This window comes from Amphiura filiformis, chromosome 8 (assembly GCF_039555335.1).
Source record: "Amphiura filiformis chromosome 8, Afil_fr2py, whole genome shotgun sequence".
Taxonomy (NCBI): Eukaryota; Metazoa; Echinodermata; class Ophiuroidea; order Amphilepidida; family Amphiuridae; genus Amphiura; species Amphiura filiformis.
In genome coordinates this window covers 50,554,976-50,575,767 of record NC_092635.1, presented here as the reverse complement: position 1 = coordinate 50,575,767, position 20,792 = coordinate 50,554,976, and the positions used below count along the sequence as shown (strand labels likewise).

Genomic DNA, 20,792 nt, shown 5'->3' with positions numbered 1-20,792 from the left:
CTCGAATTATTTGTATTGGAGTTGGAATCAGATTTTTTTTGAAAAAAATAAATAAATAAATCTGATACATTTATTAATGATAGATTACGTATACACTTTGTCTGGAGTACTCATTGTATAGATCTAGTGTCTACCGCATCCCAATAACTTGCTTTTGTTTCAGTAATCCGGTCATTGTGATCTTCAATTCGGGTTTTGGTCACAAGGAGTGACACAGGTAAGAACTTATATAGGCACCTAGGCACTATAAATTAAAAGACAACCACATGGGCCAATCAGTGGTTCAAAGCAGCTTAGGAACAACAAGAATGAAGGGGTACAGTAAAGCATATCAGGCACAAGAAATAAATGCTTAAATGCACTCTGCTCTTGAAGGATGGTGCACCGATGTCAGATATGTCTCCGACTACACCATCTGCTGTAGTCCATTTCCACACTGGGACAGGTTGGGATTTGGGAACAGTCAGGGATTAACTGACTGTGAGCTACATGTACAGGTATGGCCACAAGGGACTGACAGCTTAAAATCCCCTCCAAAGGATGGAATTCTCTCATGGTTCATATACACAACTCTAAATGCACCATGGGGAGAGTGGATATCTGAATTTAATCTACTGATGTTGCTAATCAAATTCAGACTTTATTTGTCCATGTCAACATCCCAACAAGTTTTCCACCATTGGGAATCAAACCTGAGACCTCAAGCACCAAAAGCAAGAATTGTAACCATTGAGCCACATTCCAACCTATAAAACCCCAACATAAATTTGTCAAAAAATTACTATGTGAAGGGTTTTTGCAGACTACTACATTCATTTCATTTCATTCGACTGCGAAGCAGGCGACTACAAAGTTTCTCCATTTAATACGATTTGAAGCCAATGTGGTAATGGCATCCCAACAGTTCCCCCAACAGTTTTTGCACATAAGACAAGCAGGATGTTCTTTGCCTTCCCATTCTTCTTTTACCCTGTAATGGGGTGAAGAGAGCATATATCCTGCATGGTTCATCTTCCTGCATCCTCAGGATATGTCCCAGGAATTGTAGTTGTTGTGATTTAACAGAGTTGATAAGAGGCACAGTATTGGTGATGGTATAGATCCTTTCATTACTATCACGGTCAGTGCGCATGATGTTCAGCATTACCAGCAGACTACCACATACAGATCAGTGTTTGAACATGGTAAAAACTTGTCATTGTCATTCTGAAAAATAGTCTAAATGTACAAGACACTTTGACAATAATAAACACTGTAGCATACCTGATCTTTGACTGCTTTGATGAAGTCTTTAACTCTATCATCGACATTGTAATCAAACAGTCTGGGATCATCCTACAAAAAATTAAAAATTAAAAATTAAATACCAATGTCGTATTATTCACTTGGCGAGTCAGTAACGTCAAATGCATTGAGGCAGCTGTTTTGCATGTGAATCTATGCAGCATCTTTTAATGTGCATGTGTGTGTACATCAGCACTTTGAGTAAACACTACTGATTTGAAGCTGTACCCTATGAAATATGCACTGACATCACTGACTAACTAAGAATAAAAAAATATATACTTTTTAATATCACAAACAATAAAGTGACCTAAGAATGTTGAAATTAAAGAATTCTTTCTTTAAAAGGTCCATTCAGTGATCCCAGCGATTCAAAAAAAATTAAAATTTTCTATAAATTGCCTAAAAGTGAAGGATAAGTTGTTAAAATTGTCATTATTGACAAAGTTGAAGCCCCATGTAGCTAATTTCTCTACTTAAATAGAGAAATTACAGAGTCATGTAAAATGGCTTCTTTTGTCTTTACATAGCTTTCGGTTTACCCAATAGCAGGCTATGTTAGCACATCTATGACACTAACAAAGGTGCCAAAATCTGAACTTTTATGATCTTTCGGATGAATAAATCACTGAATAGGCCTTTAAAGTCACTTCAAGTTAAAATTAAAATTCACTTCAAATAAAAATTGTTGTTTTCCAATTTATTCATAAGTTTGTGCAATTTTTTAATCCTTGAGTTTACTATTTCGAACTGGGTCTTGCAAATGTTTCCATCCGTATATCGTCACCCTGCTACGATAATTGCCCAACTCGCTTTTTTTTAAACTATTTACTCACCAATCTTTAGACAAGGACAACTGACAATGAGACAAATTAAAAGGAATGGTTAGAAACAATTAGGGTGATACCATAACTCATGCATGTAACATTCAATGACTTTGGCCTATGACTTAGGCAAAAATCAGAGCAAAATCTTCAGACAAATAACTGAGTTAGGCATAAATTCTGGTTTTAAACTACCTAACTCATCATTTTTCACCTGTAAAATTGCCTAATTCACCCCAAAATCTCCTTTATGATTGGTCAATAAGGAGCATTATTACAGCAGGTACCTATGCTAATAGAGATATGATTTAGGCAAAAAGATCAATTTGTTAAAAAAATTAGCGTAGCAGGTTGACGATATATATTATCAGCACATCATTTAATAAAACAATTTTAAAAGCAGATTTACAAACTGAAAATACCTGGAATGGTGTATCGCTACAATGGATATCCCAGCAAAACCCCCCAGGAGGCCCGTAACCATTATACAAAGCCCCATAGAAAAGATCAGAAGCACCGCCTAGGCTGGGGCTAGCATGCCAGATCTCCTCCATGGTGGTCTCATTCAATCTGTGTTTTTTGTCATCGTAGTCAAGACGACCAAAGAAGAAGCCATCATAGTGCATCTACAGGGATGGTAGGTTAGTAGTAGTAGTGAAGACATGTAAAGACAAAGAGAAACAATGAAATTCAGGCAATTATTTGTGCTATAATTAGCAGCGGTTGAGTTTTGAAAATGTGACAGGCTCCAACAAAACCCCGGAACAAGTCGCCATACATGTTTTTGAGTTATTCTGTCGGTCCGTGTCACTTCACTTCCGGTTGATGATGTTCGAGTGAAAACAAGTCCCTGATTCGATTTTTGTTGATGATTTCTGTCATTGGTGTTATGTAAATTTCGATCGCAAATAGTCAGTGGAATCAAACAACCGTTTCTAAGTCTTCAGAGTGAAAGAAACTTACTTGATTTACCGTTTATATACTGACAAACTTAAAATTAAATTCCATGGTCGAGTGTCGTTTTTTTCCGAAATTGAATGCCACTCCAGCAACACCGCTATGTAGCCTCCTTCACAGCCGGTTTCTGTTGTTCACATCAAACCGTGAGCCACATGCAGTTTGGGCCCGAGACTAGAGATAGCCCGGATGTCCGACCAACAGAATAGGCCTTTAAAGATGACATTCCCATTAAAAAATGAAATTTTGTAATACAAATCCTTGAGAGTACTTATTAAAAAGAGGTTTATTTAATCAATAATTAACAGTTGAAGTATGATAATCCCTATTCAATCCTGCGTAAGGCAGGAAACTAATTGGCCTATACTCAGAATAGCAATTTGGCAAAAATATCAAGGTATCATTTACAAAAATATCCACATCTTAAAAAGTATTGATGCTATTTATATAATTTTGGTATCATTTTAAAGCTCATTGTCTTTTCTAGTGCTTAAATTTTGAAATGTCAACATGCGACTTGTTTGAATTCCTGGTTTTGTCAGAGCAGGTCACAAATATCAGTGCTACAAATCGCACTTCTGGAAATGTTAAGGCGGGTTGTCAGGTGTGCTATTAAATTCGGTAAGGAGTTTAAGGAACCTTAAAAGGTGTGCTATAAATGGCACTCGGACAGGCAATTTATAGCGTGCAATCTCACTCGCGTGCCTCAAAACTCAATCCCTAAATTAGGTTGCTACTGTTTAGTACACATGCAAGGATGTATGTTAGAATGGCAAATTAAAGAACACATGTTATTATACAACTGCATACTGATGACAATAATAGAAGAAAATAATACACAGCAATTTGCAAGGGTGTATATTAGACATAATGGCAAATTAAGGAACACATGTTATTATACAACTCATATTGTAGAAAATAATAGAAGTAAAACAGTACACAGGAATTTCATTTGTTAGTTATGGCTAGATTTTACAATGAGGAATGAAATCCAAGCTGCATTCAGGCCCGTAACCAAGGAGGGCGAGGGAGGCGTACCCACCAAATGACAAAATAAAGTCCCCTTTTTGACACCCAAAACCCTATTTGCGAGCATAGAGAGTCAAAAAAATAAAGGATTTTTAGCCCTTTTTGGTCAAAAAGGTCAAAATTTTGAAGAAAAGTCCACTTTTCCAAAATCCGCCCCCAGTCCACTTTTTCAAAATCCGCTCCTAATGAAATCCTGGTTACGGGCCTGGCTGCACTTTATTCTGTGAGTATACCCTGTTCTCAAAAATAATCAAGAGGGTGTATGACAGTGGTGGCATACCTGATACTAAAGTTACGCCTAAGGCCTAAAAAAAATTACTTACTTTAAAAAAAAAAATTTAAACAATGTCAGGGTTGGTCTGTTTTTAAGGTCTTGGTATTGGTGTATACATCAATCCATTTGTTCAAAAACATTTTTTGAAAATAGCTCAATTTTGCCTCATTGTAGTTAACATTTTTAAAATTTGTTAAAATTTGAGGAAAAGTTGTAAAGACCAGTTTGTGTGACACATGTGCATGGCCACAAGTTGGTACCGCGATGGGTATAAATTTCTTGGAGAATTGGTAGAGCAATGGGTCTCCTTTCAAATACACATTTTCCTACCCAGACCAAACTTGAGTTACCATCTAACCCCCCCCCCCCCCCCCTCGACAGAAGAGAGAGAGAGAGAGATAGTTACAGAGGAAGTGGAGAGAGGGAAAGAAAGAGAGAAACAGATTGATAAGATAGAGAAAGACATAGACTGCCAAAGGCATACTCTCTCCGTAATAAGCCCAATCGGCATTGGAAGTTTGCAATACATTGTGGGACAGTTTTTGCAGTTTTGGGACACTTTGTCCTTTGACCTATCGGGAAAATTCAGAAAAATTGGGGTTTTGTGCATACAAAATATAATTTAAAACATGTTACTAGCATAAAAACAAACCCCAAAATTTGGTTATTGTATAAATGTATTATGTTATTATTTATAATGATAACATTATTATTACAATAATGAATTAATTATTAATAATTACAGAAATTTTCCCGATGTCCCAAAACTGCTCTCAAAAACCGGAAGTTAGAATGGCAATTGGGCTTATACACAACATCATATAAAGTTAGTTATAACAACATTGCTACAACATTATGGTGTTATCAGGGTAGATGAGGGACTGGTGGATAAGACAGTATGAAAGGATGTGTGAGAGTCAAAGCAAAATAGTGAGGGTTAGAATTCAAACAAACATTTCCAGATTATTTCACATCCAGGTTGGAAATGATTACTTGCTGCAAGAAAGGAGTTACAAACTGAGGGTAAGTGAAAGAAGGCTTATCTGCAATAGCTGCCAGGTGTAGTATTTTCAGATGTGTATGATATAGAATGCAGAAATTGTCATATGTCTATAGGGCAGCTATTGCAGATAGGGCCTCTCTCGAAATGAAGAATCTGGAACTACAACTAACATACAAAGCAGGATTGGTCACATGCACCAAAGAAACCGTTGCTGTACCAATAGCCATGTTGGATTGCTTTAACCCACAAACATATAAAGCAGGATTAGTCACACGCACCAAAGAGACAGGACGTACTACACCATAGTCATGTTGGATTGTGTTTTATCCCACTAACATACAAAGCAGGATTAGTCACATGCACCAAAGAGACAGAACATAGCCATGCCAATAGCCGTGCTGGATTGCTGTATCCCATAAACATACAAAGCAGGATTAGTCACATGCACCAAAGAGACAGAACATAGCCATGCCAATAGCCGTGCTGGATTGCTGTATCCCACTAACATACAAAGCAGGATTAGTCACATGCACCAAAGATACAGAACATAGCCACACCATAGTCATGCTGGATTGTTTTATCCCACTAACATACAAAACAGGATTAGTCACATGCACCAAAGAGACAGGACATAGCCATACCAATAGCCATGTTGGATTGCTTTATCCCACTAACATACAAAGCAGGATTAGTCACATGCACCAAAGATACAGAACATAGCCACACCATAGTCATGCTGGATTGTTTTATCCCACTAACATACAAAACAGGATTAGTCACATGCACCAAAGAGGCAGGACATAGCCATACCAATAGCCGTGTTGAATTGCTTTATCCCACTAACATACAAAGCAGGATTAGTCACATGCACCAAAGAGACAGAACATAGCCATGCCAATAGCCGTGCTGGATTGCTGTATCCCACAAACATACAAAGCAGGATTAGTCACATGCACCAAAGATACAGAACATAGCCACACCATAGTCATGCTGGATTGTTTTATCCCACTAACATACAAAACAGGATTAGTCACATGCACCAAAGAGACAGAACATAGCCATACCAATAGCCATGTTGGATTGCTTTATCCCACTAACATACAAAGCCAGATTAGTCACATGCACCAAAGAGACAGGGCATAGCCATACCAATAGCCATGTTGGATTGCTTTATCCCACTAACATACAAAGCCGGATTAGTCACATGCACCAAAGAGACAGGGCATAGCCATACCAATAGCCATGTTGGATTGCTTTATCCCACTAACATACAAAGCCGGATTAGTCACATGCACCAAAGAGACAGGGCATAGCCATACCAATAGCCATGTTGGATTGCTTTATCCCACTAACATACAAAGCAGGATTAGTCACATGCACCAAAGAGACAGGACGTAGCCATACCAATAGCCGTGTTGAATTGCTTTATCCCACTAACATACAAAGCAGGATTAGTCACATGCACAAAAGACACAGTTGCTATACCAATAATAATAGTCATGATGGACTGCTGTATCCTACTAACATACAAAGCAGGATTAGTCACACGTACCACCAAATTTAAGAAACAGTTGCCATACCTATAGCCATGTTGGAATGCTGTATCCATGTTGTGTTATACCTGTATAGGAGAATTCTCTTTATTATTACATCCTTGGTCAAAACAGAAACTTTTGGGAGGCATATACAAAAGGCCGCAGAGGGCACCCCAAAACGGATCGGTTTTAGGGCCAAGATTTCTGCTGCCAAGCCAAATTCCTTCCATGATTTTTATTGGCCAAGCAATGTCTTGTCATCATGCTAGCAAAGAAAAACCGTCAAAATACATCTGAAGTAAAGAAAACCAGTGAATGAAAAATAAAATTAGTGTATTTATTGAGATTTACATCACTTATTACCATTGAATTCCATCTACAAGCATGGAATGAGTGGGGTTTTTTTTTGACAAAAGAAAGGCAGACACCCTCCACAAAAACCTGATTTGGAGTTTGAGCAACTATACAGCCTGTATCAAAATGTTTGGTACCGGCATCGTTTTTGGTGTTAATTGACAAGCCCTGCTTCTTCAATATGGAACATTGGACCCTCTTTAAAATGCCCATGATTTATAGTCTTATGACCTTTCATAACATAAATCAATAAATAAGGTAGCTCCTATGTTGCATTTTGTTGTAGTAGTCCTATCCATAATAACTGCAAACTGATGGGTACCAATCATTTTTATACACCCTGTATCACTGATACAGTCTGCTGTACATAGGGTGGGGCGAAAAACATGTTTTTTCTCTATCGACTTGGAACTCTCGGAGAATTTTAGTGGGGTACATACTAGTATTGTGATGAAATATCAGTAAGATCAAAGCACGTTTCACCCAGGCAGTAGATTTTCACAAAATCCCTACTTATTGCTATTTCTTACTGTATAACTCTATATAGAGAAATCAGTAGGAACAATCTGGGGGAAGTAGGCATTCAGATGACATCATAGCCAATATTAAGCACTTTGGGTAGTTTGTTTGGACCCTCTTGAACATCATCAAATAGCAAGCAGTCTCCAATTCGTTACCATTACTTTTGCTAAAGACATGTATGTACGTAAATATTGGTGATATTTGAGTTGCTAAATTTAGGGGGTAGGGGTAGCATTATGAAGCATTTCCCCAGTTCTGCTCAATCAAATTTCACAATTTTGGTCTTGCAGCATAGATATGAGCTGCAGCATTACTAAAGATAAATGATATATGATAGCCATGGTCAAAAGGTCACATGGCGTTGAAAATTACTGCAAATCACATTTGTCACATGACCTTTTAACCCCTGGTCAAGTCAGAGCTGCTCTAAAATCATACCTCATGTATTGTTTGTACTTTTACAGTTCATATCTAGATGTAACAAGACTAAAATTGTGAAATTTGAATGAGTAGAACTGGAGAAATGCTCCATAATGCTACCCCTACCCCCTTAATTTAGCAACTTAAATATCATCAATACTTGAATACATACATGTCTTTAGCAAAAAATAATGGTAACGAATTGGAGACTGGTTGCTATTTGGAGATGTTCTAGAGGGTCCAAACGAACTACCCGAAGTGTTTAATATTGGCTATGATGTCATCTGAACGTCTACTTTTCCCAGGTTATCCCTAATGATTTTCTCTATATAGAGTTACACAATAAGAAATAGCAAATAAGTAGAGATTTTATGAAAATCTACTGCCTGGGCGAAACATGCTCCGATCTTACTGATATTTCAGCACAATACTAGTATGTACTCCAGTAAAATTCTCCGAGAGTTCCAAGTCGATCCGAGAAAAAAGTGTTTTTTGCCAGTGTACAAACATGTATTATTGTAGGACCAATCTATTGTCATGTTTTTGTGGAGGGTGTCTGCTTTTCATCTCTTTCATTAAAAAAAACCACTAGTTTAGAGGCAAATAACAGCGACGTGTCCAGGGGGATGCTTTGGGGGCTGAAACCCCCACACTTTGTTAAAAATCATGTAAAATCCGCCGTGTTTTGGTGATTTTAGCCATTAAGCCCCCCACATAACTCTGAAAGCCCCTCTGAGCCCCCCGCAGGAACAGATCCTGGACACGCCAGTGTATAAGCATGTGGGCGGAATTCTACATTATAATTTAGAATACCACTATACTATCTGAAGAAAACAGGGTTATTGATTATAAGCATAAAACAAGTGTACACATGAATATAGATTTTAAAAGGCCTTTCCATTTGAAATACATACACCCCTGGAAGACATGATCTGAATCTTCTATGCATGGAGTATGAATTTAAAATGAGGTTACCTGAATGAGTGACTCCATTTGAAATCTACACCCCTTGTGTGGGAGATTATGGTCATGCATGTCTTCCATCTGGAATAGCTCATTTCAACTGGAATAGCTCATTTTACCAATTGGTTATTGCAATCAAAAGATATGACAATTTTAAGATCACTCCTCATTTTCATGTCTACACATGGAGCTGTATATGCAATTCTTGGTGTCTCTAATGATATATATTATGGTCTGGAATTACAGAACAGGTACCACAACAGCTTCATTTCCCCTAGGCTCCCTTTGCAATACTCATATATCGAGGGGTCAGTGACACAAAGATGTAACTCCATTTTGGCCATCCTGAGAATAATGAGTTTAAAGATAATGAATGGTCCACATCACCGGAGTGTCCAGGATCTTTTCCTGTCTTTCAGAGTTATGCGGGGGGCTTAATGGCTAAAATGGCTAAAAACAGGTGGTTTTACATGATTTTTAACAAAGTGAGGGGGTTTTCAGCACAGCCTACCCTCCCCCAGACACGCCACTGCACATTGACTTATGATAAAAGATCAACCTACCCACCCTCCAAATGTTTGTCTTGGAAGGGCAACCAAACAATTTTTTTTTTTGGCCTTACAGTAATTTGCTGTCGTAGTGCATGTTAGTAACCAGTGGTTACTGCTCCAAGCCTGGGCTCATACACCTGTTCCGAATTTTGATATGCCATAGGCTTTGTGTTGTGATCATTTCGATCAGCATTTCGACCTAGCAACGGTCATTATCTAACGTGCACTACGACAGCGAATATAATCATATTAAAAGTTTCACAAAAAATTGGGCTATTCCAGTTGAAATCCAATACACCACATGACCTTAATCTTCCACATAGGGAGTGTGAATTTCAAATGGCTGAATGGGTGATTCCACTTGAAATATACACCCCCTGTACATGTATGTGCATGGGAGATTAAGGTCAGGTCTTCCACAGAGGGTGTATGGATTTCAGCTGGAATAGCCACAAGTTGCCACCTGCTCATTCTCACAAAATATGCGGATATATCTGGTGCTGTATTCAATAATGGCACCTGACCCCGGCAGACCGCACAAAGAATTTTGCTTGATAAAATCAATATCATTAAGCTATAGTTTATAATACATAATTTATAAGTATAACAATAATTTAAAATCAACACATGCTCATTCAGTCAATAATATCCTACCAAGGTTGATGATATACATGATGTCATGGCAGCTGAAAAATAACTGTAAAATATATAATATTATTATTATTTCACAGAGTCAAAGATTATTTGATTTCCGTATATATTCATGATATAACTGCGCACATGATCGGTCAACAGCTGGTTCTATGCCTACTGCTTAGTATGATGATCGTGGATAGCAAATGAAGTAGGAAAAATCACCTTTTTAACAATGTTTCATTTTGTATTTCTAATTACTTTCAGCTGATTTCCTATTTATTTCTTTTTTTGGCCAAAATTCATGTGATTTCTTTATTTGTAGCACATATTTGGCATTTTTACTAAATTTTATGCTGTTTTACAGCTTTTTAAAAGTAATTTTCCTCGTTGTTGGTCTGTTGCCTCACACATCCTTGTACAATGTACTTTGATGAATAGCAACCCCTATGGGTATGTAGAACAGGGTTCGTTAATAGAATTGGGGCAATGGTTGATGTTCTAAAACAGGGATGTAAGTTTACCAGTTTAACAGATTTCTGGTTTTATTTTTAACAAAAGATTATTTCATCATAACAAGAGCAAAAAACCTCTTTAGGGGGTGATACCCCATAGCCTATTCCCTGATCCTTTCTGTTTGTAGGACTTATCTCCAGTTCACATATACTCTTAACAGGATCTATAATAAAAGGTTTTCAAAATGCACATAGATGAAAACCATTTTATCCCAAGATGAGAAATTATTGGTTCTTAGTTGTGTTATTGCTATGCAAATACCAAAAAGTTTCTTCCCCGTAGGACTTATCTCCATAGACCAGGTCTAAAGTTAAACCTGGTCTAACTTGTTTTGTGCATGTGAACCTAGGGTTACAACTAAAAATGACTTGTTACAAAATTTCTGCTTTGATTAGCAAATATTATATCAATATTATGCAAATTACCTGTGCAAAGAGAGATGCCTGCTCTCTTGAATGGCCAAATGGATCAATGTGCCAAGCTTACAAGGGGTCGACCACATGACCCAAAGTTGTCGTCAATGAACTTTAACCCCAGAGTCATCTGATCGATAATGGCATTGTAGTGAGTTGAGGCTTCATCGTTCATGCACCAGCCGCCATTGATGAACGTAAGACGACCTACATTAGGAAGTAAAAAATCAACAGCTTAGTTGGGGTTTGGATGTAATGTATTTAAAGAGGAAGCCCCACCAGAACAGTTCTTCTGGGGGTGAACCAAACCTGCCTGGTTATCAAATTAATCAATGACAAGGTTATCTCTGAATTTGACAGGTGCTAATAATGTCCTCACATTACCTCAAAAGATTGTTCAGGTAACTAATCCAGGGACAAGTTGTTGAATTATTTTATTTCTGGTAATTAGGAAATGCTCTGAGCATGTTTTAAACAGATCATTTGAGTAGAGATATGTACACTGATCAGGCCCATAACCAGGTTTTATTTTGGGGGCTGATTTAGAAAAAGTGAACTTTTTTTTCAAAATAAGGATCTTTTTGGACTAGGGGGGAAGGGCAAAAAAAAAAAAAGTGGATTTTTTCCCAAAATTTGACCAAAAAGGTATACCCCGGTTATGGGCCTGACACTGATCAAAATATCTTTTGTTTGAAGAGAACCGGATATACAGTTTCATAATACCACACCGTGGAAACTTGGTATGTTACAATATGCAGACTATTGTTCTCATTTTGGAATCAAAGGCCTCACACAGTATTGTTACTGTGCATCCATCCACTGTTTACTTTGTAATGGTGCATCCAACTGAAATTATAATACCTAGAGCATCACAACCCATAGCAATATCGCACAGGTAAATCAGAAACATGAGTTTGTGGACTTAACACAGTTTGGAAATAAGCTCTTCAATTAATGAACTACCTACCTACCAATGAACTAATTATCATAAATTCTAATTCTAACGCACATACCTTGTGCAACCAGCTCCTTGACAGCACTCTGTACATCTGGAGGTTGTTCATTCCACCATCTCTCAAAGAATGCAATCTCCACATAGATGAATCTCTTATTAGGATCAGCTTGTAACTCTGGGATAACTGAATCAAGGATGTATTGTACACCCGCATGCTGAATGTCATTACGCCCTGAAATCACAAAACATCATCATAATTATAACCAATATTATTACCTTTAGCTGCATCACCTTAAGGATAGTTTTAATAAGAAAACATCACAAGTTTTACAGGAATTTTCTTATTAATTTTTATATTACGGTTATCTGAACCTGAAGCTGGGCAAATCTATTGCATTCCCCGTAATAATGGACCATATCCAGCAATACACAAACATGAGAAACCAGGTATCAACTAAATTGATATTAAGGATGTTGGCTCTCATTAAAGTTGTTCCTTGTTAGGCCAAAAAAAAATTGTTTGTTTGTCCATAGAGGCTTATGAAACAGTTGGGTCGGTCGGCCAGATTTAAAAAAAAAATTTTTTAACAGATATTGCACTTGAAACTGACAATTTGAAGACTGGTAAATAAGTCAAAACACACAGCACTTTACTGGTTTAACTCTTGAGATGGTTCTGCATGTTATATTGTTCATTTTCTTTACATTTTCTTTCTTTAAATTTATATTAACCACTGTTTTACTAGCACATTCAACGCAAAAAAAAAAAAAAAAAAAAAGACACGGTCGGGAGTCGGACCAGAGTACAGGGTCGGTCGGACGTGGAAAAACAAACAATTTTTTTTTTGGCCTTATGAAAATGAGACAGTTTATGCTCCGAAGCTTTTATGCTGAGATTTTGGGGCTTGCTCTTTGTTATGCTAAAACCTTTCCCCATGTCACATGCTCATGGTTATTTCTACGCAGGTGAATGCGTAAAAGGAGTCTAGCGCACACCTATTTGGTGCAGAATAAATATCACATTAATGTACTCAGGAAATGTAATATTTCCAGAAGACTTGCATCTAGACTGACCAATAGCTGCCACAAGGAGTGATTAACAATTACATTCTGTACATGCAAAATATCTAATGCTGCCCAACATAAAAAGTTATAAAAATACTATACCTCCATAAAAGTATTGATCCACTGTCTTAAGCCAGCCTACATCATCATGAGTATGCGGCACAATATGAACGTTGATATAGTCTGATGACCTCACAGCAGGGCAAGACTGAAATGATAATGACATACAAATGTATTTAATTGCCTGTTCACACAATTTGTAGTTATTCAGCAATCAAATCTCAACAACAACAACAACAACAACAACAACAACAACAACAACAATTCTTAAGATTACTTTTCAAAACAGCTCTGTTTGATATAAAATTTGAACACCTTTCGGTAAATCCCATAAGTCTTTGCAGGTAGACCTCTGATGATGTCATGCCGATACACACTCCAGTACTGTGCACTTCACAGCTAAATGATGTGAACATCAGCGTGACATCAAATGGCAACATCTCAGGTCTACCCACAAAGGCCTATGGGATTTACCGATAAGGAGAATAAGAAAGATGGAATATAATTTATAAATGAGTTTTATTCAAATATGGTATCTTTGGGTGCTAAGGCGACGAAAAAAAGAAACCCTGTTCTACGGGCAGACAAACCTTTCAAGTAGGGTCGGTCGGTCGGCTTTTTTTTTCTTTTCTTTTTTGAAAACGACCCAAAAAATCACAAAAACTGTAAATAATTTGCAATTTGAAAAACAAAAAATTCCGAAAGTTGGGTCGGCATTCATTTGTACAGGAAAAATTTGTCTCCCAATTTGTTCAAAATCTGGGTCGGTCGGGCCTGTAGAACAGGGTTTTCTTTTTTCGTCGCCTAAACAATAAAATTATGGGGTCTTTTAGTGAAAAGGGAAAAATATGACATCTTTGGGTGAGAATCAATAAAACCATGGGGTCTTTCAGTGAAAATGGCAAAAATATGGTGTCTTTGGGTGAGAAACAATAAAACCACAGGGTCGTTTGCAAATATATACAAGGCGGTTCTCGAACCACGAGTCTCGCCTGCTTTTGTGACCGCCTGCTTTTGCGATAACTGTTGGTAGAGAGGTAAATGAATTTGGCGGTTATCGGCTGGGCACGATTATCTGGCTGATGGTAACTATACTGTACCCACCCACCAAGTTTCATGCCCATGCAACAGTTTTTACTAATATGACCTCAGATGACCCCTGGTGGCCCTGAAATGACCTTCTAAAATTTTGGCTCTAAATGTTGACTGTACCCCTCGTGCTAAGTTTCATGCCCATTTTGGTATCCTTTGGTAATCTTTTTTGTTAATCATGTAGAATATGTGTAATAATTATAGTATAGGCCCTATTTAAAGGTTTTATATGTATAACTATATAATATATAATAATACAAATTCAAAGTATAGACCTCTGGCAAGGCAACCGTTACTTAAAGTTTCACGGAATACCCTCACTTACGATCATTGGGTAAACCGATCATCAGATTTGGATAGTTTGTCATGATTTCAAATTTACAGAAATGTTTATACGAGTATATACATTCTGTGGTGTCAAAATCATGACGAACCAAGCCAACCAGAACAGTCTCTACTCCAAAAGTAGTCGAGAGTGCTCAACCACTAAAAATAGTGGGGGCGATTATAACAAGTTTACTTTACAAGTGACTAACTTTGAATTTTAGAGTGCTCAAACCCATTACAGGTGAGCAATAGAAACAAATTCAAAGTATAGACCTCTGGCAAGGCAACCGTTACTTAAAGTTTCACCTCAGATGACCCCTGAGTGACCTCGGATGACCCCGTAATGACCTTCCAAAAATTTGGCAAAACCAAAGAACTATTTCATCAAAGTAATAAATCAAAACAGAAAGATGCTTCCTTTACGAGTTATCACTCATTGAAAGTGCTACTTTGCTATACTTTACATGGAAAGCGACTATCTTAAAGTCGTCATATTTCATTAATTACATGACCGATCAAGCTGTTATTTGGATATGTGATGCACAGTTGAAAATTAATTATTAAAAGATTTGGTGACCTCAGTTGACCTTTGACCTTGTATGTGACCTTTGACCTCACGAAATTGGATAAAGTATGTTGCGCTGAAAAATCAAATTTGGCAATACCAAAGAACTATTTCATCAAATCAAAACAGAAAGATGCTTCCTTTACGAGTTATCACTCATTGAAAGTGCTACTTTGCTATACTTTACATGGAAAGCGACTATCTTAAAGTCGCCATATTTCCTTAATTACATGACCGATCAAGCTGTTATATAGATATGTGATGCACAGTTGAAAATTAATTATTAAAAGATTTGGTGACCTCAGTTGACCTTTGACCTTGTATGTGACCTTTGACCTCACGAAATTGGATAAAGTATGTTGTGCTGAAAATCTAATCAGGTCGAGTACCTCTGGCCACGCAACTCCTCACCAAGTTACGTCACTGTACCCCATACGGATCTCCAGATAATCTGTTCACAAGGTATTTTGCTTATTACGCATATATTATGCAAATTAGGTACTTAATTACCATATTTTACGCTCAAAAGCTAATCAGGTCGAGTACCTCTGGCCCCACACAGTGTCGACTTCCTATTCGATAAATATAAATTTAATACTCCGTTGGTGAGCGACGGGCGACTGGTATTTCACCGAACGTAAGAAAAGGAGTTCTATCTGATTGGCTAGCAATCGATCGCTTAGGTCGCTTAGTAGTCAACTACAAACTCAAAACTGAGCATCGTATTCAATTCGATTGAAATCGATATTCTATTATTGCCGTAAATAAAGAGAGTGATAGTGTGTCAATAATGTACATTGTATTGTAGCTGGATTTTACATGCATTCTTTTATATCAATTTTTTCTCAAAGAGTTGAATATGATCAAAATTTTTACTCAGGATTTCAAATGTTTTACCCGCAAATTGCAGTTAAACATATCCACAGCAAAATACCGGTCCTCACTAATTAGTGTATTTAATTTCCAGTTAGTGTATTTAAGATAAAACCGGACAACAAATAAAATTTTCTTGCAATAGAAATATCATATGGGATACTGATATGGTAGGTCGCAACCGCCATTAACGTGGAGCTGCTACGCGTAGCTGACGCGTAGCTGAGCCAAATTGACCAATCATGATCATGTTAGAGTTTTTCATTACTCGGAGGTAAAACTGACTAATTAAGTACGACTTACTCATTACGTGAAGCGAATTTATTCATTAAGAATTCGCCAGACGAAGCGCCACGTGGTTGCAAGATATCCTCGGTCACGAAAGTTATGATTCAAAAAGTAGTTTATGAAAAGTACGAACTGACTTATTATTAAGATGGACATGCACTCATAAGAAACTCATACAGTATTGTACATAACTATATAGCTAGGCAGAGTGGTGGTAAACTATGCACACAGTTCTGCGATCTGCAGTGTATCGCCGGGAGCTAATTTGTATAACTTGCGCGGTGTCCCTGCGAATTCGACCTTCAGCAAACTGCAAACCAGTTCGGATTTACTTTATATACTAGTAGTAGGCCATACATACTGTAGTTACTGTCCGCTTTTCCTATACACAATACTCAGTGCGCTCACCATTGACGCGTGACCTCTACAAATAGTGTATGTTAGAAGTATAGGCCATTGCCTAGTTGACGCGTCACTACTGTGTAAAAAATAACCGGCCAATATTGAAAGTATTCTCTGAAATTCTAGAAAATATAGTTTTGCAACATGTCCTAAATTTTTAGCTAATTTAGGTGTTTGGAAATATTGGTACGCCAGAAAAATTATTTCTAAACCGTGTTAAGGGATCTAAAATAAGCGTTTATTATGCGTTTATTAGTATTTTTTGTGGGACATGAGAGCACCTCAGACCTATCGAATTGCATTCTGAATACTGAAGCATGTCTTTCTGATATCAAATAATTTTCATTTTTGAAAATCACAATATAATACAAATTTTACGACAAATTATAAAAATTTGATATTTTTCAAATTTTTGATATATAACAGTCCTCGGTAAATTATATAAATCTAATGACATATTCTTAAAGTGTATGTAGCAGGGAGGAAAAGCCGACGAATCGATTGAAAATTTTGACCTTTCATATTGAAGATATGGATTTTTTTCCCAAAAAGACCTAATTTTTTTTTGTTTTTTGGGGAAAAAATCCGTATCTTCAATACGAAAGGTCAAAATTTTCAATTGATCGTCAGCTTTTCATCCCACCTACATACACCTTAAGTATAAATCATCAGATTTATAAAGTTTACTTCAAGTACTGTTAAATATCAAAAATATCAATTTTAATGATTTGCCATAAAATGTGTATTAAATTGCTAATTTCAAAAATCAAAATTATTTGATATCAGAATGACATTCTTCGATTCAGAATGCAATTCGATATGTCTGATGTGCTCTAATGTCCCACAATAAATACTGTCCAAACGCTCATACCCCAGCCCTTAAGTCATTAAGCTTCTCATTTTCAAGAACGCTGGTTAACAATAAGCAGACTATTGTCTCATTTCGTAAACAAAAGCCCACAGTATTGTTACCTTGCGATCGCTTTATAATCATTCACCCAACTGAAACTATAATACCAGCTCATTGCTCATTGCACAGGTAAAACAGACACAAGTGCAGTGTGTATTTAACCAGAGAAGATCTGATGTAACATAGTTGAGCCGCTTTCATTGAGTGTTATCTTGGTTTAATAGCTTTTAATAGGGTTTAAGTCCTTCAAAGGTCGTGGTGAGTTCTACTGTAGACATGACTGCATCATGATTATTTTAAAGTCAACAACATTCAACAATATGATCACCGTGATAGTATGAGAGTATCAGTACCGTGGGTGTCAGTGATCCTGGCCTGACACAGTAGACAAACAAACAAACAAACACGCCACACACATGACACATGCATGCAAGGTAACATTGACTATACACTAATCAAACACTGGTATTGATCCTGTACAACTGGTCGTGGTTTATTTACAATCGATTCATTTAAAATCCCCATAGTAAACATTATAATTTTGGCAAGAGTTTTCTCTCTCTGGAACGAGGATGCATCCACTGGCTCCGCGTAATGAAAAGATCTAACATGATTGGTCAATTTAGCTCCGCTGAAGCGAAAAGTAAGCTACGCGTAGCAGCTCCACGTTGTGGCGGTTACGGCCAGCCATATATTGATCATGCGAAAATCGTAAAACATAGAATAGAAACAGTGTGGCAGGCGCTCAAAATCTCAAATTGTATGCTTAGCCTGAGTTGCACGGCCTATCTCGAATAAAATCACCATGCGTAGTTGTTGAAAAACGTGAGGATTCATCGTACTATCACGGCAATTTTTAACACGAAGATATAGGGATGATGACGGTGTGCCCCACTACTCCTCACCAAGTTACGTCACTGTACCCCATACAGATCTCCAGATAAGCTGTTCACAAGGGTTTTTTGCTTGATACGCATCAAATACGCATAAATTATGCAAATTAGGTACTTACGAGGGGGTATCAAAAAGTTTTAGAAATTGCCCAGAAGTGAAAGAGCTATATCAATGAAATTTTGTCAGTGCAATCACTGGTCCTTATGTACACTATGATGCAAAAATGGTCTCATAAGAATGTTTACTTTTTTTACAGGCGACGCTAGATGCTAATAACCTGCTGCCCCAGTTACTGCGCATAAACTGCAAAATTGAGAAAATTGAGGCAAGCAGCCTTATTAAGATCCTGCATTTGAAGGGTTGCAGTACCTAGAAAATCGATGATGAAATGAAAGTTATCTTCGGTGGTGATTGTGATATTGTCACTATTGCTTTTTGGAAAATGAATTTTTATTTCATCACAGATTTTTTTGGGCACTGTAACCCTTAAAATGGAACTTAATCATGCTACATGCCTCAATTTTCTCCATTTTGCTGGTTATGCGGTTACATAGGCAGGTACTGACATCTAGCGCCTTTAAAAAAAGTAAACATTCTTATGAGACCATTTTTGCATCATAGTGTACATAAGGACCAGTGATTGCACTGACAAAATTTCATTGATATAGCTCTTTCACTTCTGGGCGATTTCTAAAACTTTTTGATACCCCCTCGTAATTACCATATTTTGCGCTGAAAATCGAATCGGGTTGAGATCCTCTGGTCATACTACCCCCTACCACGTTATGTTGACCGTACCCACCAAGTTTCGTGCCCATACAACAGTTTTTAGTCATTTGACCTTAGATGACCCCTGGATGACCTCGGGTGACCTTGACGCACTAACCAATACAAACTTGTTCTGTCTGGGGTGAAGATGCACCCACCCACCAAGTTTGAAGAATGTGCGACCCCAAGTCTCCGAGAAAATAGGTTTTTGCATTTTATGCATAAATTATGCAAATTAGGTACTTAATTACCATATTTCGCGCTGAAAATCGAATCGGGTTGAGATCCTCTGGTCATACTACCCCCTACCACGTTTCATCATCATAGGGCTTAGGGATCTTACGGATCCCCCAGATAAAGCTCCACAAGGCGGATTTCTTCAGATTTCCAACCATATTTGTAGAATCGTTCCGCATAAATTATGCAAATTAACAACTAAATGCGCATACTTTTCGCCGAAAAACTAATCAGGTGATCAGCAGGTGTGTATCATGCTTGTCACCAGGTTTCGTTACCATGCGCCCGACGGATCTTGAGATAGTCTGTCCACAAACTCCGCTATCAATTTGCGCTGATTTTCGCATAAATTATGCAAATTAGCTATGTTAATTTGCATATTTTTCACCGAAAACATACGGTTACGGAGCAAACTTGGATACCCTTCCTCCCACCAAGTAGCGTCGCGGTAGGTCTTACGGTTCCCCAGATACAGCTCCGGACGGACACACATACATCCACACACACACACGCCCACACACACGCACGGACAGACAGAAATAGTGATTACTATTTAGTCCCATCCTGAACAAAGTTCAGGCGAGACAAAAAGTATATAAAAGTATACCTGAATGCTCTCTCTTTCGCAACTCTCTTTGAATATTCAATCAATTACCAAACTGTTTTACAAATTGCTGTCAACTGTAATTTGGGACAAATCCTCTCTGATCGAAAAAAGATTGAAAATATTAACTTCTGAAATGGTAGGAAATCTAAGTCAGTGAGATTGAAATATTTCATAACTGAAACAATAATTTGTCACCTCAGATGTGGTGAATAATTCAAACAATTTAAGGGCGTACTACACCCATATATTGGTTTGATTGATCTAAAAAATATTTTTTCATTTATAGCTAGCCGATATATGCACGGATCATGTGAAATAAAAAAAAATATGAAAAAACATTGTGAAAGTGTCCTTTTTCACCTATTTGTCTTAAAGTTGACTGGTTGATAAGGACGCTTATTTTTTTAGCGATAGTATGTAGTCTTCTTCACAACCGGTTTCTGCCGTTACTATAAACACTCGTCGATAGCC

General features: G+C 37.4%; 1 pseudogene; it reads right to left on the bottom strand.

The window, feature by feature from the left end:
• LOC140159167 (lysosomal alpha-mannosidase-like) overlaps window positions 1–20,792 on the bottom strand; it is a 90,732-nt pseudogene that overhangs the window by 52,911 nt on the left and 17,029 nt on the right.